Source organism: Miniopterus schreibersii, assembly GCF_964146895.1.
Source record: "Miniopterus schreibersii genome assembly, chromosome: 2".
NCBI classification, from domain to species: Eukaryota; Metazoa; Chordata; class Mammalia; order Chiroptera; family Miniopteridae; genus Miniopterus; species Miniopterus schreibersii.
In genome coordinates, this window is record NC_138102.1 from 6,040,653 (window position 1) to 6,062,969 (window position 22,317).

The 22,317-nt window shown below is 41.6% G+C and overlaps 1 protein-coding gene across 4 annotated transcripts in view; it reads left to right on the top strand.

Moving 5' to 3' along the window:
- TENM3 (teneurin transmembrane protein 3) overlaps nucleotides 1-22,317 on the top strand; it is a 613,031-nt gene that overhangs the window by 47,824 nt on the left and 542,890 nt on the right. The gene's annotated exons all lie outside the window — the stretch shown is intronic.

Genomic DNA, 22,317 nt, shown 5'->3' on the forward strand with positions numbered 1-22,317 from the left:
TGGTGCCTTTTTGTCTAGAATGGCCAGATTCCTGAAAGCCAAGTGCAGAACGCCTTTTAAAACGTATCTACTCAGCTGAGTAGGGTGTTCACGTTCAGGAACAGAGAGAAAGTGCCTCTGAAAGTGTGTAACAGGAAGGTAATACACTTTGAGACACATGTTGACCCCCAGGTATCTGTGCTTCTGTGAGTAGATGACAGAGGAGCTTTTCCCCAACATAGCTTGGGATTTTGCTACCACTTCCTAAAGCCAGTTTCCCCATTTCAATGAGGCAGTTGCAAGGGATTTATTTTCTTGTTTTAATAGGAGATGCCCCCTCACCGAGTTTATTGAGATAAAATGGACATATAACATTGTGTAATTTTATGATGTACAGCATGGTGACTTGGTATATTATATATTGCAAAATGATTACCACACTATGGTAGTTAACACACCCATCACCTCACATAGTTATCGTGTGGGTGTGTGGGTGTGTTGGGAACTTTTAAGATCAACTCTCTTAGCAACTTTCAAGTATATGATATTTAGTATTGTTCCTGATAGCCACCATGCTATGCATTGCATCCCCAGAACTTGCCACTTTATAAGTAGAAGTTTGAGTCTGTAGAGCACCATCATGTTTTTCCCCTGCCCCGTCCCTGGCAACCACAAATCACCTCTCTGCTTCTATGAGTTCAATTTTGATTTTTTTAGATTCCACATACGAATGAGATCCTATAGTATCTGTCTTTCTCTCTTTGATATATTTATTTAGCATAATGCCCTCAAGTTCCATCCATGTTTTTGCAAATGGCAAGATTTCCTTCTTTTATTATGGCTGAATAATATTCCATTGTAAGTAGATGCCATGTTTTGTTTGCCCATTTATCCATTGATAGACACTTAGGTTGCTTCATATCTTGGCTATTGTAAATAATGTTGTAAATAATACAGTGAACATAGGTGTGCAGATAGGTTTTTGAGTTAGTGTTTTAGTTCCCTTCAGAGAAATACCTAGGACTTGAATGGCTGGATTGTATGGTAGTTCTACTGTGAATTATCTGAGGCTGTTGCACATTCCCACCAACAGTGCTCAAAGGCTTCCTTCTCTCCATATCGTTATTAGCATTTGTTATTTCTTCCTTTCTCCTCCCTCCCTCCCTCCCTCCCTCCCTCCCTCCCTCCCTCCCTCCCTCCCTCCCTCCCCCCCCCTTCCTTCCTTCCTTCCTTCTTTCTTTCTTTCTTTTTTTTCTTTTTATAATAGCCATTCTAACAGGTGTGAGATGATATATCATTGAGGTCTTGATCTGCATTTCCCGGACGATTAGTGATGTGTTGAGTATCTTTTCATGTACCTGTTGGCCATTTGTATATCATCTTTGGAAAAATATGTACCAGTTCCTTTGCCCACTTTTTAATCAGATTATCATTTTCCTTTTATTATTGAATTTTATGAGTTCCTTATGTGTTTTGGATATTAACCTCTTGCCATATATATGATTAGCAATAATTTTCTTCCATTTGTAAGTTACCTCTACATTTTGTTGACTGTTTCTTTTGCTGTGCAGAGCTTTTAGTTTGATGTGGTCTTACCCATTTATTTTTACTTTTGGTGACATATCTAAAAAATTATTACCAGTATCAATGTCAGGAAACTTTTTCCTATGTTTTCTTCTAGGAGTTTTACAGTTTCAGGTCTTACATTTAAGTGTCTTTAATTTATTTTGAGTTAATTTTTGTGAGTGAAGTAAGATAGAGGTCCTGTTTTATAATTTTGCATATGAATTTCTAGTTCCACACCACCATTTATTGAAGAGACTATCATTTATTTATTGAGCGTTCTTGGATCTTTTGTTAAATATTAGTTGACCATACATATTTATTTCTGGGCTTTCAGTCCTGGTCCATTGCTCTTTATGTCTGTTTCATGCAAGTACCCTACTGTTTTGATTACTATACCCTTGTAGTATAGTTTGAAATCAGGAAGTGTGATGCCTTCAGTTTTGTTCTTTCTCAAGATTGTTTTAGCTATTCAGAGGTAGGCGGTTTTTTTGTTTGTGTTTGGGTGTATGTACATACAAATTTTAGGATTTTTTAACTTCCTAAAAAAATGGCATTGCAAACTTGATAAGGCTTACATTCAATACATAGATGGCTTTAGAGAGTACAAATATTTTAATAATATTAATTGTTCGAATCCATGAACATGGAATATCTTTCCTTTTTTTTTTATGTTTTCTTCAATTTCTTTCATCGGTGTCATAGTTTTCAGTGTATAGAGTTTCACCTCCTTTGTTAAATTTATTCCTAAGTATTTTATTGTTTTTGATGCGACTGGGATTGGGATTGTTTCCTTTTTTTTCCCCCCAGATAGTTTTTTATTAGTGTATAGAAATGCAACTGATTTTTGTATGATTTTCTATCCTGCAACGTAACTGAATTGGTTTATTAATTCTAACATTTGTTTTTGTTCAAAGTAGTCTTTAAGGGCTTTCTATATACAATATCATATCATCTTCAAATAGAGAAAGCTTTACTTCTTCCTTTCTGATCTGGATGCCTTTTTTAAAAATATTTTTTTATTGATTTTAGAGAGAGGGGAAGAGAGAGGGATAGAGAGATAGAAAAAAAAATGAGAGCAAAACATCAATTGCCTGCCTCCTGCACGTCCCCCCACCAGGGAGCGAGCCCACAACCCAGGCATGTGCTCTGACAGGGGATGGAACCTTGATCTCCTGGGTCATAGGTTGATGCTCAACCGCTGAGCCACACCCCACCGGGCTCTTTTATTTCTTTTTATTGGCTGATTTCTCTGGCTACAACTTCCTGTACTGTGTTGAATGGAAGTGGTAAGTGTGGGTACCCTTGTATTGTTCCTGATCTTACAGGTAAAGCTTCCAGCCTTTTGTCACTGAGTAGGGTGTTAACTGTGGGCTTGTCACATGTGGTCTTTACCATATTGAGGTATATTCCTGCTATTCTCAAATTGTTGAGGTGTTTTTCTTTTTATCATGAATGGATATTGAATTTTCTCAATTTCTCTAGAAATTTGAATTTTCTCTATCTAGATGATCACATAATTTTAATTTTTCATTATGTTGATGTTATGTAAGTGATTTGTGTATGTTGAACCATCCTTGCATCCCAGATGTATCATTGTGATGTATGATCCTTTTAATGAGCTGTTGAATTCAGTTTGCTAGTATTTTGTTGAGGCTTTTTGCATCTATATTCATCAGGGATATTGGGCTATAGTTTTCTTTTCTTGTACTACCCTTATCTGCTTTGTTATAAGGATAATGCTAGTCTTGTAAAATGAGTTTGGAAGTGATCCCAATGGAAGATGTCTTGGGATAACTCATGACAGGTCAGAAGATTTAAATTCTTTTTGCTGTAACAGACAGCCTAAGAATGGCAGGCTAATAAGGGAAGGGCTAGTTAACCCTCTGTTGTAAATCAAATTAACATTTAATTCAGCTTATCTCCCAGAACATATAGACCCCTGGCTGTGCCACAAATAACACATTTTCTCAGTTCTAAAAGTTTTGTCTATAAAGCTAGAAAACTTCAACTCATGATATACAATGCCATGCCTTATTTTTATTTCTTCTATTTTTACATCCATGAAATTTCTACATTTTTGTTCTTTTTTCCAAATATTTGACTTCCTATTGAGATGATCACCTACAGAGCTTGAGTCTCATCCGTAGATGAGCTGCCTTGTCCTGTCTTTAGGAGCTGTTCTCAGAGCCACATTACAGGTTGCTCCTCTCCTCTTCCCTCATCTACTTTTGAGGAACATGGATTTCTGTACACAATTCTCATCTGACTAGGATCTGCAGATGAATAAAAAAAAAATAGCAGTAACAGAGTTTTAAAATATTCTGACCCTTTGTAGCATCAAAGTTAATACTAGGTTATAGGATTTCATTGGAGCTTCACAAAGAAAGTAATCAATGACTATTGACTTCTCACATCACAATAGGTGCTAAATTATAGCCCACTTTTCTATGTGTCTGAAAGGATTTTTATTTCACTCTTTATTTAATGCAGCTTTTCTAGTGAGTAAAAAGCAGTCTTCAAGTTCTGGTTCCCATCTCCCTCAGTGTTCAGTAAACATAAAATATACAAACTGTGTACGAATTTGAACACATTCATTTACCTGATCTTTTCAGCTTTGCATTTATGCTAATCACCATCCCAAAATCTCTGCTGAGTGATGTTCTTTAGGATTAGCTATTAAGGCCTTGGAGTTTCAGCTCAATATTGATTCCTCCTTGGATAAATGCTGTTCACACTTAGTAAAAAAAAAAAAAAAAAAGTCAATATTATTGCTAGTTAAGGAAACTTGTTCTAATGCTGACAGTCTGGGTGACATGTTTGTAAGACTTTGTTAATTCTGTATTTAACAGTGTTATTAAATGAAGACTTCCTTGACCTCATCTGCAGATTATAAAATGTATAATGATATCATTCGCATTTTAAGAGCTAACTGCTATTTTGAAGGTTAAGCCACATTTATGCTTCTCTTATAAGGAGCTGGCTTTTAAAATGATTAAACGGTTTGCAAAATAGTTGGTGCAGTTTAATAAAGGGCAATCAACTCTTTTATCTAGAAGTGACCCACGGTTCCAGAGACAGTATTTGAAAAATCACCCCAGTTTGTTTTCTTGGATATTATTAAAGATTTCGTTTGTTATCTTAATTTTAGGAGAGGATTTAATATCATCCTGTGCTTTGCTTCTTTCCCCTCTTGGGTTGTTTTTTAAAGGTCATTCCATGATTGAAACGAGTCTACAACGATGGGGGAAGGAAGCATGCTGTCGTGTAAAACTCACAGAGAGGAGATTGAGAGTTGTGTTTGGGGACTAAGAATAGATTTCCTCAGTTCATTCTGTCCTTACTCTCTATTACCAGAGATAATTGAGAGGTGACTGGACTTAAATGAATAATGAATATACACCAAAGCATCTTTTAATAAATAAATGAAAATATTTTAGATTACTTTCAAGGAGCCAATGTCTTATTATGTCTGTATTTCCTTAAAATAGAGGCCCACCATGGTGGGAAAGTTAGTCTAAAACAAGTCAAACAGCAAATAAGTATTTTAAATAAAATCAAATGTGTGTGTGTGTGTGTGTGTAGGAAAGAGGGGGGAGGGGAAGAGAATGAATGGAAGTTAGACTTTTGTACTCGGGAAACATCAGGAAGTGGTTCACTCTTGCTCATTTTAACCATTTTGATGACTTTAGCTAAATGAACTGTTTCCAAATTCCTTAAGCAGAATATCCTAATACACACATAATTTAACCTTTCCCTAATGACAAAGACAATAATTATAAGTCTTGCCCAATGATTTCCTTGGGTGATGATGAAGAATGTCTAGCTCTTTCCCCTTTACATTAACCGAAGTCAAACAGCGCAGCTTTTTTGAACACCTCTGTCTTCTTTTAAGTTAGTTTCTCTCTTTGTTGGGTAGTGTTCTTTTCAGTGCCTACTGGGAGGCTCTCGATTTTCTGCATCTAAGCCTCGACGCATTATATCCCAGATATAAATGAGATCACGTGGTACTTGTCTTTTTCTGCCTGGCTTATTTTGCTCAGCATAATCCTCTCCAGGTCCCTCCATGCTGTCCCAAAGGGTAAGAGATCCTTCTTTTTATATAGCTGTGTAGTATTCCATGGTGTAAATGTCCCACAGCTTTTTTTACCCACTCTTTTATCTGATTAAAATAACTCACACTAAAGCATGTTTTAGGCTTAACATCCCATATAAGGTCAGTTATGTTTTTAAACATTGGCAATAAAATAAATCTTTGATTGGAAGATATTTGGGGGTGGCACTGAGACATTACTCATCCCATACTTAGGTTTTTAGAGAGTAAAATAAGTTGAATTAGCATGTTATCCAGAGTCAAAATACCCCAAACTCAACCCGTGGTCCTGGGTAAGAACAAAACCATTGGAAGTGGAAACACGGTTCACACTGTCCGCACACCCATGGAAAACCCATCCCCAGCACGGGCCACATAGAGCGGCTCCTCCCCGGAGCCCACACCTCGAAAGCAGAGTCCATCTGTAACACTGAGGAGTCAGAATGGAAATAGAAGTCAGGAGCTTTGAAATGAAGGGCATCCTAGCTTGGGAGCCGACTGAGACAGGTGGATCGGGGGCTTCTTATTTTCAGAAAGCAAAAACATCTTCAATTCAAAAGTATGTTCATCCTCAAATAAAGTTATCTCCTTGCTCTGCCCATGAAAACCTGTTGGATTCTGAACTGGATTGGACTGAACCTGTACCATGTGCACACACTCAAAATGGCAGCCCTTCTCCCTGCTCATCTGAAATCACAATGTTTTATATTTATTATTTATTTATTTATTTAAAAAAATTTAAATATGTTTTTATTGATTTCAGAGAGAGGAAGGGAGAGGAAGAGAGAAACGCCAATGATGAGAGTCATTGATCGGCTGCCTCCTGCACGTCCCACACTGGGGATCGAGCCTGCAACCTGGGCATGTGCCCTGACCAGCAATCAAACTGTGACCTCCTGGTTCATAGGTCAATGCTCAACCACTGAGAAACACCGGCCGGGTTGAAATCACATTGTTTTAATGTCCATTGACTAAATTAACTATACCTGTTCACAGTAATGAATCTGAAAAAAAACCTCAAACATAATTTTGCCTGGCTGGCCATGCCTATGACCTGTGGGTTTCATAGGGTCTGATGGAAAACTCTTACCTATACACCCCCGATTGCAAGCAAGACCAAAAGCTATGCACTCCCACCCCATTCTCAACAGTTACACTTTGAGAGAGAGTTTTCCTGGACGGAGTAGGACAGAGCATGCTACATTTCAGAGGCCCAAACCACCAATCCACCTCTGCAAGGGTGATTTCTTAAACAGGGTATAATATACGTATGTTGAAATGTATATGTGGTAGTTAATACAGGTAAACATGATCAATCCAAGTGAATTTATCTATAGGACACCATATACTCCAATTATGCATAAAGTCTTATGAAAAATCAGGGACTTTCCATGTAAGTGACTTAAAAAAATGATTTAAAATATATATACCCACGTGAACTGCCTGTCTGTCTCCTAAGAATGTGCAGATAAAGGGTTAATAGTCTATATAAGGTAGACAATTAATGAGTAAATTTGAAAGCAGCTAAGAACCCAGCATTCTGTGTATCACTTTCATAATTGTACGCTTCTCCAGAGATAATGGATATCATTATCCGAGGCGCCTGTCCTAGGAAACTTAGCAAGGTTATGATTGTTTGTTACAGCTTTGGTTATATTAACATACACATTAATATTTATAAATATTTGATGTCATGTTAATTTTTCATATAAGATGATTTATGTAATGCTGCCGTGCCCTGTTAGAGGGCATCAGCAATATGCTTCAGAAGGAGCTGAACTGATGCATGTTCTTTAAGGGAACCTGCCTGTGTAGCACTGTTCTTACAATGCATTATTCTGAACAAAGGCGTCTCAAAATAAAGTATGTCAATTGTGGATTTACTCCATTAACATGTTAAATAAAACATAAAGGAAAGGATCATGCTGGAACTATTTGCTGCATTTCTAAAAGGAGCAGGACAAACTTTACCAAAATCCTCTTTTTCCAAAACAAAGTCATTAATCAGCAGCGCTTTAGAATATGGCTTTAAATATGATGTGGTCTATATCACAGGCACACTAGGATATTCAGAAATGGATATTAATTTGGGATGGAAGACATGTGCTGTATTCTTGTTTTTCTTCATCAGTTTTCCTTTGCTAAATTTGAACATTAAGGAAATTGAATATAAATTAGGCAGGATATGTGTAATAAATAAATCAACTATGAATTATGAAATGAATATTTGCTCTAGGTGAAAAAATTAATTTGTTTTTAGAAAGTTTAAGTAGCTTTAAGCATAAAGTTAGTTTATATATACTATGGGGACTTGAAGCCAATGATATATAGTCTGAGGAATTATAGGTTTGCTTAGTATTATAATAATGTTTTATAACATGGCTCATCAGTCCCCATTATGAAACTGTATTGCTAATTAAATGCTTTACTTACTTTTTGACTTTGGTAAAAAGAGCCATTGAGTAAATTCCATACAAAAACTCTAAAATTAATTATCATATAAATCCTATTTTATATAATTAAGTTTCTTATTATAACAAATGTTACCTTTATATCACTTTTTCTTGATATGGGCAATTTTAGTATTGTGTGTAGTTATACTATTAGCAGAAAAGCTATTAATAAAATTTGAGTCTGGCGTATTTTTCTTTTTCAAAATTTTAAATATTCCTTTAATTGTTCCTTTATCCCAGTGAGAATCAAGTTTTCTTTACAGAGAACAAACTCGATATTAACTTAGTTTTTTTTTCTGTGATTCCAAAATAAGACATTACTCTGTGGTATAATAGTAAGAATCTATTTAGAATTTTGGAAATCCTCGTTTAAAGTATATATATATATATATATATATAGATGCCTTGAATTGAATAGTTTATTATTTTAAATTTATCAACAAATAATAATTCTCACTTTTCCATTCATCCCTGGCACTCTGTTAAACTCTTTAAAAAGCTTTTAAAAACCAACTCAAGAAGTTAGCTTTGATTTGACACTATAAAATTTGGTCTGCTCTCAATATCCAGTGTCACCAAATGAACAATTAATTTGAGTTCAATGTAATGACCCCCCCCCCCCATATTTTCATACTCAAATTAATTCTGTCATCACAATTCTTCACATTACCAAAAAAAAATTGCTACAGGTCATGAGGGAGGAAGGTGCTTTAATTTAAGGTTACTCAGAAAGACCTACGGCAGCAAGGCATGTGGGGAACGGGAGGGCAGGGGTTACATTCTCAGGTGACAGCCAGCCAGCTACCACACAGTATGTAATTCTCAAGTTGTTTTGCATTCGTACAATAAATAACACGTTAAAAAAAAATGTTGCCAAGGCAAAGAGTAAAAAAAAAAAGGCAGCAAGCAGTGGATACGCTGGGGGAAGCATAAATAACTTGAGCTAGCCCCAAGTAGTTGCCGTAGACTAACTGCATGACAGATGCGGAAATGCACTAACATCCCTAATACCAACTCGCTGTAAGTGTTCTTCGAGCTCGGCAGATCTGTTTTGTCAAATGTTAACGAGAATTCACTCTCTAGAATTCTTGCTTCCTAAATAAAGAGGGATAAAAAATGTAAAGAGTGCAGTGTTGTACACGATCAAAAAGCTACAAGACAGAGCGACTAAAAGGTCAACCCTACTGGCAGAGCTACCTTGTTTGAGGAGAATGGACCATCACCAGCCAGGAAAAGCCCAGAGATTAGGGGCTCTCGGTGTAAGTGGAGAGGGGGCTGGAAAAGGGTAATCAGGGAGTGAGCCCCACATAAAGGTTAGTGTTATACTTTATATTCTTAAATAAGTCTTTTGACAACTGAGATATGTTTTAAAAATCAGATGGGAAGTTTCCGATGTTGCACTGATTCTTTTATAGGTATAAAAATATGTAATATTAGGAAAATAGTAAATTAAGAAAAATAGGTAGATTTTTAAAGTAGTATATTTAAAGCATCCAACAGGCTATGCTAGCTTAGTTTATTTTAAAACAAAGGCAAATTATACTAGGAAATATGGATATGAATATAGACACACGTGTCTGTCTATCCATCTATCCACCTCTCTATCCATCGATCCATCCAACACACAAATAGATACATACATGGATATAAATGTGTGAGTATCTCCACTTATACAAATCTATATTGTTAGCTAGTATTGTTTTTATTGTAAAATTTCTGATCTAATCATAATGTCACAAAGAAATAAAGCCATAATCAGAATAGTTTACAACTCCAAATTAAATTGTATTATTTTTCTAAATATAGGCAAAACAAACTTGTTTCTTAAATACACTTGAGAGAGAAAAAAGAGAGAGGAAGAGATAGAGAGAGGAGGGTCTGAGAAATCATAATTACAAAAATAATGTACAATTTAATTGAAACCTGGAACTTTATATTTGGAGATCATTTAGTTATCAAAATTAAATAAATGTTGGCACTCCCAGATAAGGGTTTAACTGAATTAAAATACAAAACTGCAAAGCACTTTTTCTAGCTAAACATGAAAAAATTCCTTTGGTGGTATTCTCACCAAAACTTGATATCAATAAAGTTAGTCCATAGCAGATTAACACTCGTATGATCAAGTGGATCAAACTCACACACTTACAAATCACATTTCTTTTTACAACTGATGAATATACTCAGTCACACAGTGTTAATAGTGACCCAAATGTGGTACCATGTGTTTGCATAATAGTGTAATCGATGAAGGCTTCCTATGAAATACCATGTAGGCCACTTTCTGAGAAGCCTACTTCCCTGGTCAGGGACAGTCAACTCAGCTGGTACACTTTCACTAACTAAAGGGAGTAGTTGTGGAATGAGCATGGATGGCTCAACATAATATTTCACCACAGGGAGAGATGACCAGTCCATCAGTCCCGAATGCCTTTTCTTTTGCATCTTTAGATCTGTGCAAATGATAGTGAATAAATGTTTAAAATGAAGACAAAACTGAGAGTGTAGCATCACTTCACACAAATGACTACATTAAGTCTGTGCCTCAAATGGTATTTATTTGGTTTTTACTATATGAGTTGAACTGAAAAAAAACAATACTTGGTTAGATACAGGAAAGATATTGACAATAAATTCTCTATGACCCTTTAAAATTTAACATGCTCTCATTTGATTCTCACGATATCTATGGCAAAAGCAGATACAGAGAGGACCTCTAGTTATTTCTCACGTGGTAGATTTGACCCCAGGATGCAATAAAATTGTTATTTGACACACGATTCAGTTTGATGGTGGTGATACGGATCCTTGGTGTATCAAGTGGATTTTGGGCCATGGTTGTCTGCATAAACTAGTCTAACCCTTTCAGTAGCTCTCTGTTACGTGAACTGTACTGATATAAATAGAAAATCTAAAGGTGGCGGGGGTCGGAGGAGCAAGGAGCAGACAGAGGAGCTGTTTTCTGCAGTTTTAACCCTGAACATGTGGCATGTCCATACATGTGAAGCTCATGTACGCAGTATGATCATTCGTATAGCAGTTTATCGGTCCTCGCAGATCACAACAAAATACGTTTATCTGTGCTAATATGCATCGTTATGGAGATAACCTCAATTAATAAAGTGAGGTCAGGCCCCAGTTCACTGCTCTTCCAATTTACAGATGAGTCTGTTTATTGACAAAGTAAGTCCTTTCTAGAAAAACTGTCCCTTCATAATCTATTCATAAAGAAGCAAGATAATGGATTAATTTTGTACACCAGGTTCAGTTATTTATAGTAAATTCTGCTTCTGGGAAGAGTGATGGGTACTAATTTTAGGGGTAAGCTGTCACTGCATGATTAACTGTAGAAGGAAAGCGCTCAGGAGTCCCGGGAAGGAGAGGTAACAGGCTGCGCAGGGGTCAATAAGGGTGTGTATTTTTCCCCACTGTGATCGACTGCTGTTGGAACAATTGATTAGACAGCTTCGTTATTGTTTAGCAACCACACGTAAACCATTATTATCCATGCTGACTTCCTGAGGTGCTCTCGTGGGCAGTTTTTCAATGATTTGTAACTCCAGGTAGCAGCATGGTTATCACTCGCTCTGTTTACCTTTCCTGGCCCTGTCTGGAGGATTACCAATGTCAGCCATCCGGAGGCCGCTGGACCATTTATCGCCTTCCTGGTAATTTTTTATCGGAGTCAGAAATGTTTATCATCCCAAAACCCTATCCGGTCCTTAAAATAGCGATTTAACTCTATCCCGAATTTATTAGTTATTGGAGAGAGGGCCATCATTCTGAAGGGATCTTCAAGTGTAGCCTTAAACCATCATTTTAAAATAGGTACTGGTGGTGCAGTCCTTTTGTTTAAAGAGATAGATCAATTGCAAAATATGTTATATTGGGGGCAATTTTATTGTAAATCTCCACAACACACAAACTAAGGAAAGATGAATAATGCTGCTGTGGAACGGGACCTAAAGCTTTGTCATGTTCAATTTCTTCACACTAGAAGACAACTAGGTTTTCTCAACAACAGACTCAAGCCATGAGAAGGATGCTTTCTTTGGGGAATTCTCATTAAGGGTGTGGGCGTGTGTGTGTGTGTGTGTGTGTGTGTGTGTGTGTGTGTAAGAGGCATTTCTTTTTCATTACGCTTGAATTTGTATTTCTGTGTGTATGTGATTTTATATACGTGTATAAAATATAAACTAACTTATGACCAGAACCGCTTCTATTCCTCCTGCGTCCGGTGAACAGGAAACGTGTGTCATTGTTAAGACTAGGTTCTGGAATCAGAGGTCTTAATGCTGGCTCTTCCACTTACCCTGGACAGCTTACTTACTTTTTGATTTACTCATCTTTAAAGTGGGGGAAATAGTAGTACCTATTTTTTATTTTGTTTTGAGATCACATGAGAGAATGACTGTCACAGGCTGAGCTCATTGTCTCCAAGACAGAACATGTGCGGCACCGTGAGTCAGGCGGAGTTGAGGAGCGCGAGGGCCAGGGACGCTAGAGGTAACCGTGGTCCTTGAGACAATATAAAGACTTATTTGAACGGTTTTCCCAGTATTCGTAATAAGAACTTTAAATGCATAACGTGAGGGAAGTCAGGATTATATCCTTACATATAATAATAATAGAGACAAATAGTGGCAGAAGGACAGGCCGGAGGCAGGAAGACGTGATGCTCTGAGTTGAAACCGTCAGGGCTTCCAGCCCGAGTAGTACCTCTGAAAACCGTCCTCGAAACAGCCTGGGGTGCTGACCTGTAAACGCCTCGCTTCCAAATACAGCTCTAATCTTGTTTCCTGTCAAAAGCTGTAACGTGTTGAGCTGGCTCCTATCTCACACAAGGAATTCTTTAATTTCTGGTCATAAATGGACCTAATACCTATTTAAAGATTCATTTAAGATCTAGGTAATTTTAGAATCATACATGTAACATTGAACAATACCGTCAGCAAGTCTGTACCCAGTAACCCAGCTACTGAGATGCATAGAAAATATGGTCCCATTTATAACATCGATCTTGCTACTCTTAGAGACACTGACTCAGAATCTAATTTGGAAGTGTCCCTGAATTTTCAGCTGGAATTTCCTCAGACAGATATGCTCACCCTTCCTCACTTTGTGAATTTCAGTTTCCTTCTTAAATGGGAATGGGTCACTTTTTGAAAATAATTCAACTAGGTTTATTTGAAAACCACTCATTTTTAATAGGCTAATGATAAACACTGAAACATCAATCTGCTTTATGCAAACTATTTAGCTCAGGGCAATACTCTTTAAACTTCCCAGCACTCAGGAATGCTCTGGAAGGCTTGTGGAAAGTGCTGACATGCTGGTTCCACCCTTGGACATTCTGACTGCACAGAGCAGAGGTGGCCCAGGAAGGTTTATTTTATTAAGTACCCCCAGGTGCATCTGCTACAAGAGGTCTAAAGGTCACAGTTAGAAAAACACTGGTCGGGACTAGCACAGATTTTTTTCAGCCTATTTATTATGAAGAGAATCTTCAGATTTTAATATAGAACTTAATTATCATCAAAATCTTCTTTAAAGGGTAACATGGGTTCATTTATTCTTTTTACATGTTTATTTATTGATTTGAGAGAGAGAAAAACACCCATTTGCTGTTCCATTCATTTACGCGTCATCGGTTGCTCCTTGTATGCGCCCTGACCCTAGATGCTTGGCATGTGGGGAGGCTGCTCTAACCAGCTGAGCTACCCAGCCAGGGCAAGGTCTATTTCTCGTAAGCTTGAGAAGTAATACTACTGGTATCATGGCTGATGTAAATCTAGTTTCTGAGTAACGCCGTAAACTCTCGGGGCAAGATCCCAGTCCTCATGGGTCAGTGTAAATAGAGACGAGGGTGGGACACAGGACTCGGTCTAGCCAGGGCCATCAGACCAGGGCTCTGGCCTCGGAACCTCACCTGCGCGCTTCCTTCCAGCACCTTCCTTGTTTCCGAGTGTCTTCCCTTCCAACTCCGGTTCTCTCTCTGCCCATTCCCTCCCTCTTTATAGACGCTCAGCTCATAATCTTCTCATGGCCTACTTTCCTTCCCTCCCTCCTAGATATCTTATCCAAGGATAAAAGAGAGGAAGGTGCCTCCTGGTCCTTCACAGATTTGGTGGATTAAGAGTGCTGGGTTTGGGCTAGGAAAGAAGCGTTCGGTAAACAGAGAGAAATCTGGCCGCTCACTCTGCCCAGCCCAGACTCTGCTCCTTCCCAGTGGGCTTGAGAAATGCCTGGCTTCTTGCATTTTTTCCTAAGCCAAACAAAACCCAGAGAGACTGAGAATCAGGATCCCAGGGCCTGTCCGAACATGCTGTATTCCGCTCAGAGCCCTGTAGCCATTTCACGGCCTTGGCCTATGGCTCTCCTCCCTCAGGATTCATCACAGTGCCCAGCAAACCAGGCTCTGCCGCCTTCGTGACCTGTGAGCAAAGGCCAAAGTTTCAGTCAAGAGAATACCTAACCTGTTGTGGGGAATACCTTTTCCCACCCCATTCGGGAGGCTTTGACTCTGAGGGTAGGGCCGTGTCTAGCACCATCTCTAAAACAATTCCGTGCCCCATGAAGATGGATGCTTAGACTTCCAGATGCAAACCCACGTGACCATGAGCTAATTTGCTTCTGAAATCCTGATTTACGAAAGGTCCACTTTCAGTCTCTTTGAAAAATCAGCTCTGAGTCTAACACAGGCCTGGAGTGGACACACAGAAGAATTAGGTATCAAAATCCTGCATTGGATTCAAATTTTCTAGTCTTAAGGAAGGTGTTTGTCTCACTATCTCCATTTCAAATAAGTACAGTGGCCCAGGACTCTGGTCCTCTGACGAAATAGAGTATGACCGTGAATTGCGTTGTGAGTGTGCATGCAGAGAGGAGCAGGTGTACTGACGACCTGAGGAGCATCTCTCTGGGCCTTGCCAGACAGAACGGTGACTCCTAAAGCCAGTCACACAGACTCGCTTGCAGCAAAATGTGGAACGCCTCTCTGATCTTGCGTCGTGAGTTGATATTTCACAGGCAAGAAGTTTTGTGTGACTGAACCCTAAGTGATCTGCTAATGACGAGGTTTTCAGAAGTTCGCTCTGAAGGCTGGTTCTTTTAATCAAGTTTGACGTGAAAATAGTCCTGTCACTAAACTCCAGGAAGCGCCAGAGTTTAACGCTTCATCACAGTACACTTAAGATCACGCGTATGTCACGAAGCTGTATTTTGGAAATAGAACTTGAACCTTACGACTGAGCAGACCATGTATCTCTATAGACTGTTAGCCTCCGAGCACTTCAGTATTGTGCTGTGGTTTCAGGAAGTTGGCATGGAAAAAATATCTATTTATTAATTACACTTACATGCTTGGGAAAATGCATACATCTGGGTAAAATGCCAGTGATGACAAATAATACTGGCATGATTCATGTCTTGTAGAACCCGTGTCTTTCAGGGGGAAATTCTCTCCCTTCCACCTGTCTCATGAATCCCCAGGATTCCTAGACTCCAGTTGGAAGCATTTTAATGCCGTTCTTTCTTCAGGCAGTTCTGTTTGTTCTACACGTTTTTGTGTATAGATGTTGTCTGGGTGACGGAAGGGTAGGGATTAAGCTGGATTTCTAACGGGGTCAGTTTACAGAGTAAATTCTGAAAGGGCTGAGCAGATGATTTACATTTTTAAGCTCAATCATTAAAATTGTGGGGAGTAATACATATCCTCAGGATATTAACATATACCTAACAGGTCACCGGCACCCACACAGAGTTTCAGGGCTCAGGAATTCCATTTACTTGACACAAATGGTTTTGTCTGATTGCTCTAACCTATCACGATACCTTGAGCAAAACAACTGATGTCATTCCGTAAAGAGTTAGGATCCCTTCAAGAGAAGCCCCGTTATAACATGCTATACGATCTACAGTGCAGAGAACACTGTTTAAACATAAAATGGGGAAAAAACGTGAAGGAGTCTAACATACTTTCTAAATAAATAAATTTTAAAAAGCTCGTATTTACCCCTAAGGTTTCTGAAATATTCTTCCAAGTATCAACCCCAAATTGTGGAATAGTCTTTTTCTTCCCAGTCTAAGGATTCAGACTTCTCATACCACATAGAAAGAAAGATCTGCCAGGAAGCACAATCCCCCCCAGTACAGTGTTGTGTTAAAAAGCTCATCCGATTGTTCGGCTAATTCTTATGCTTCTCCAATTTTACTGGATATGATGTTTTTATTGGGGTTCAGGGAAGCATGGCTAATGACATCAGCGAGCTTTGTAATTTCTCACTGCCCGTTTTCTACACAACTCGCACTTTTGTCACTCAAACGGCTCCATATTGCTCCAACAATTAATCTTCAAGTGCAGGCATACGGGGACTTCTAAATGGACCCCTTCTTGGGATTTTGTGTTAAAACAGAAAAGTTCCCATGAGTGAAGGGGGCACAGGAGCGCCTCCATGCTCCGCCTCTCCCCAAGTCTCGCTCTTCTCTGCCACCCCCCCACCCCCACCCCGCCAAAAGGAATGAATTACATTTCTCTTCTTGCCCTTTAAATGAATCGCAGAGTTTGGGTGAAATTATCGGGCAATTGCATGCCTTTTATGCAGATAATGCTATTTGATGAAAGCGCTGTTTTGATCTGCTAAGGATAATACAGACCCAGGGTTGGATTCATTGGTGAGAGTAAAGCTGTCTTCTGTGATAACTTCATCTCAGCATGAGGTCAGGCGGGGAAAACTGGGATGGGGGATTAAAAATGACACAGCCGGAGCAGTATTCAGTTCCCCGCTGCGCTCCTGGCTGCACACTATAGCTTAGGTTTCTGATCTGTTATGGTATTGTCTGCCTTTCTCTCTCCGAGCAGAAAGAGATTGCTTAAAACTTTTCTTCTTTCAGCTGGAGGGATTAGTTCTGTGCAGCTTTTTTAATTAAAGAAACTGTATCTTTTTCAAGGCAATTTAAAGCTGCAAGGGAAGGACCATCAACATCCCTAAGTTAGTACTATTATCTGTAACAAAGTGTAAACTCTGAATTCAACATTCAGAAACGAGGGAGAGGAGCTCTCCAATTCTGTTGTCTTTTTAACCTTCAGCGATTGCCCGGGTCCCTCAATGAAGGATCGTAAATATGTTACTTTGTTGAAGTCTTGAGGATGGATCCCTAAGTAGCAACCTCCAGTTGCTTTGCTCTGGAGCTGAGCTGAGCTTAATTAAATCTTCGCGATGATAGCGAGTGCACTTGAAACCAGTGCAAGAGGAAAGAGATGTGACTCTCTCGCCTTTGCTTTACCCAGAGATCAGTTTTAAACATTTCCATTCTACCGAAAGTGGTTACAGTAGAAAATGTCTCCCCAATACGGGCCATTTGCATTCAAACGGTGCAAAGTACAACGCTAGGGTACTCGATCACAACGAACCTCCGCGTGTGTGATCAGCAGTCATCGTCTTTATTCATCTGAGGGGAGCATGGATTGAATCTCTCCAAAGAGATGATGAATTTGTCAGGACGTCTACATTTGAGTTGAATTTATGGCTCAATTTAACCCAGGTTAATGTCGAAAATCCTCAAATGTTTCAAATAAGGCCCATATGGTTATCACTTTACAAAGCTCACAGGCTGCGGGCTTGGGTTGCAACGTACACAGCCCCAGCTAAATTCCATGCCCCATCAATTAGAAACAGTCCTCCCGAGCAGACGGGCGCAAACACAGGCTGTCCCCCAGCGCCAGCCCAACCCTTGTCTTGGAGAAATGAGAAGCAGCCGTCTCAGGCTCTACATTTCTTACCCCTAAAACTCCGAAGGAAACTGGGGAGACAGTAAGGGTTTCCCGAACAATGCCATATTGAACAGGCAGTGCTTAGAGTCCCTGCGTTTAATAGGTGCTTACTGCAAATGTTTCCACATTGCAGTACGCGCTGCGTCTGGCTGACAAAGAGGAAAACGAAACGTGATGTCTTCGCCTTTTCCCGTTGTTTTTGTCTTTGCTTCAAATTATGTGTCTGAGAAAAGTCAACCAAGTTCAGAGGTGAACTGGTATCACGACTAGAATTTTTTAACTACGTGCCATTAAAAAACTCATGGGCAGAGACGTCAAAAAGCACATTTAATAAGTACATTTTCAGAGTCAACTTTATGCATGATACATCCTTTTAAAAAAAATAGAATGACTGCGTTCAGCGAGGACATTTTATTCATGATTCACTCATTCATTCAGCAAGGATTTAGCATCTTCCATATGACAGCTGTTTGTGCGGGGCCCAGCGGGTTCAAGGAGGAACAGGCCAAGCCATGGTGCCCCTGGAGCTCGCAGCTATTGGGAAAGGCCCATCGAAACCAACCCACCAGCCAACGGGCCGTGGTGTATTGCAGGAAGGACATATGGGGGAAGCACTTCTGTGGAAGAGGGGCAGCATTCACAGGTGCTTAAGTAACTAGCTGCTTCAGAGCCTGAGCGTCCATCCCAGAGGAAGGGAGGAGGGAACACGGCACTCCCGGGAAAGGAGGGCATGTTCCCGGGTCTGATACTGAATCAGGTCACTTAATGGCTATTTTTTTAAAACCTACGTACAAGTTAACTTACAGACTGGATCCCAAAATATCAAAATATCTGTATTATTAACATGTGTCCCATGTCACTAATTTATGATAAATATTGCCTCAGCCAGCACCTACCTTAAATATACTATAGACTTACACCGAGTACACTCTGTGCTATATGCCTTAAATACAGTATATATGCTGCTTATTACAAAAAAGTTGTTTATAGAAAATATGAGGCCTGGCTGGGTAGGTCAGTTGGTTAAAGCATCATCCCGATACACCAAGGTTGCGGGTTTGATCCCTGGTCAGGACACATACAAAAAGCAACCAATGATGCATCAGTAAGTGGAACCACAAATAGGTGTTTCCCTTTCCCTCCCTCCATCTCTAAAATCAATAAATAAAAATTAAAAAAAAATAATACAAGATTTTAAAAGGCACTCCCCGATAACTATTATAAAGGTTGCATCTTTTAGTGTGAAATCACGTAGCAGGTTTGAAATGTATACACAGAGTTAAACCAGGATTGAAAATGCCATGTGTGAAAAGATGCCTGTGTGTTCAAAACCCATCAGGGAAGAGGGTCTTTTGTGAGCAAAACCAAGTAACAGTAGGGTTGTGGTCCACAACTGCATTCTTGCCAAAGGTCAGAGCTGCGTGGAGGCAGGTGTATGCAGTGGGACACACACTAGCATCCTGGAGAGACGTGGTCCCATCCAGTTAAAGGTGGGTCTGTCTCGTCACCAGGTCACTGGGTGCTCCAACATGCCTGTGCACCGACAGAGGCCTATCTTGTTTAATTAAAGTAATGAAAACCTATTTTCCACTACAAACAGTCATTTCATTTTATGGCTTTGTCAGTGATAAAATTAGAATATTTGTTTTACAGTTCCCATCAATCTAACAGCCAAGGGAAATAAGTTACTTATTTTTGCAAGGGGGGGAACCCCCCAAATACCTGATAACAACTGAGGAGCTCCTGATTCTGGTGATGCCAATTGTTCCAGTTCATCAGTCACCACATGCAAAGTGATGTGTTTCACCACCGCACTCAGGTGCCTAAAGCTGGGGTTCTCCTGGGTGACAGCCAGCCTCCGGCCTGTTTTAAGGAGCCCCCTCACTTGTTCTCACTTGAGACCTATATAGATAACTTTTGGAAGTATGTAAATTGCTGGCTTTCCTGATCTTTTCAAAGGGCCAGCTGGAAGGTCTGGGGGTCTAAGCTTTGGCTGGGCCAGTCATCTCTCCCTTCCTCATCAGCACCGACAGCCCCTTGAGTGGGAGAGGTTGCAGCTCTTGATTTGGGTCCCCCGCAGTCAGGCCACTCTTTCCTGTCTGGTAGCGTGGATGTCACAGGTCCTGAGGTCCAGCGGTGTCCAGGAGCCGCCTTGGGGAGCCTCCTACCTGCCTGACCTGGGCCCTCACTTCCGCAGGCCTGGAAGCCCCGGCGTGAGAGGGAGAAAGTGGCTTCGGAGAGGAGCAGCTGCTCCCCACAGGAGGGGAGCGCCACAGCTGCCAACCCTCAGCCTCTTCAGCTCCAGGCTGGATCTTTAGGACTGGAGAAGAAAACTGACAAACCCCAAACCTGCGGCGTCCAGGGAGGGCCATGTGGTGCTGCCTAGAACGGACAGGCATCACCTTCTGGCAGGGACCACACTAGGTGGGATGTTAATGGACGTGAAAGCTGGCCCTGCCTCAGCAGCAGGACAGGGGACCCTGCCCCCCTCCCCAGTCCTGAGGGCTCAGGCTCAGCAAGGTCCTGCTGTAAACCCCAAGCGAATCCCGGGTTCCAGCCCACTGTCTACTTTTGGGGGGCTTGCAAAAGCTGACAGCATTTCCAGGGGAGGGGCAGGGCCTGCAGGGGAGCTGGGCAACCTTTTTTTTCTTTCTTTTTGGAGAACTGCATATTATGGGGGGGCGGGCGGTGCACAGTAGAGCTGTGCTGCCAGCTCAGTCCATTCCCCGGTTCACACCAGTTCACCGCGATCGTGACCAGCTGGTTAACAACGCAAAGCGCCAGCATCGCTGGGCAGAGTTTGCAGTGAGCAGCCAGAGGTTTGGAAAACAGGCACCAACGTCCTGTATTTCTTCTCCAGCTCGGGTTTTTATTGCAGCGGCGGGCACTGGGCGAGCTCCCCAGCATCCCCGCCCTCCCCCGGCAACAGCTCCGGGAGGCTAAGAACCCGCTGGTCACGTAGCGAGCTGCCTCTCTGCTTTCCAGGGATGCGTTTGGAGGCGAAAGCTGCGTTCCCGCTTGGCACTGCACAGCATCAGCTTTTCCTAACGGCCCCAAAGGAGGGAACTTCTTTGTTAGCGAGGGAAAAGCCAGGAAGCCCCAAACGTGACACATAAACGGCCTGGGTGGCGGGCTGTGCCCCCCACTCGCACAGGGTCGGTGAGGACACCTGGGCGCTGTGTCCACGAGAGACGCGGGGCATGGAGCACACGGGGCCCTGTGAGCTCTCCAGCGCTTTGTCCAAATTGCATCCAATTAGGGTTGAGTCCTCAGCATCACAGAACAAAAAACTCTGAATATCATGCAACAGCGAGCTGGGCTGCAGACGGGCTGCACGATTTTATTACCATTTCTAAATTTTACGAGTCCTCTATTGTTTCCCCAGCGTTAGCTGTAATGAGGGTTCTAGAAAAGAGCTGAAAAGAAGGGACAAGCCGCCTGCCTCGGCCCAACTCCCACCTGTTCTACCAGCAATTTCCTTCCTCCGTGAGGCCTGCTTAGCATGGGGCGGGAGGCGGTCTTTGCCTGTCTTCCTAGCTAGCACGGGACTCAGAGAGCAGGGAGAGTGCTCCTGGGGCACTTAGGAAAGTTTAAACACTTCAAATGTTTTTGTGGGAACTGGGCCACAAACGTGATTTAGGAAACGCCTTCAAGCTTCCTATGACAATGTCAGGGTCGCGAATTTTAAGTAGTGTGTGTGATTGTCCTGTAATCTGGGGCATAACTTCACCATTGACAAGTTTTAAAGGCTAGAGTGTGTGTGTGGGGGGGGGGGCGATAACCTGTCCCTGCCCCCTTTTCAAAGTGTGAAATACACCGGGCAGGAAGGGGACCGGTCCACCCAGGGCCCCTCCAGCCCCCTCCCTGGAAGATGTGCCCGCCGTGCTTGGCGCCCCCGGCTCTCAGGAGCGGGGCCCTGCTGCCCAGGTACCGCCTGGCAGCTGCTGGGTCAGGTCGGCAACTTTGGGAGCTCAGATCGCGGGGCTGGGGACACTCATTCGAGTTCAGGGGTCCTACCCCACACTTTGGAGAAACTCCATCATAAAGGCTGGCGCTTTCCTACGAGAGGAAGCACCCACCGTCCCTGTTTTCCCAGCGCTTAGTAGTCTCCACGTAGTTACAAATGCGAGTGTGTTTCCTTCCAACGCGAGTTACATGGGGCGCCCGTGGGTGGCCGGATCGCCTGCTCTGAAGCGGAGGGCGGGAGCTGGAATACAAACGCTCAGAGCGCACTGGTCTCTCTGCCCAGCTTCCGAGGTCAGGGCTGGGGCGCCCCGGACGCTAATTCTCAGCTACACTCAGGGGTGCCTTCAGGCGCCCCAACAGGAGCCACCCAAGCTAGTTCACCCCAAGCAGGTGCGCCCCAGCCCAGCCCCGACCCGGTCCTGGAACAGAAAGGTGCCTGCAGGTTCTAGGGGAAGGGGAGGGGGCTCGGGGAGGGTTGCGGGGCGGATGTT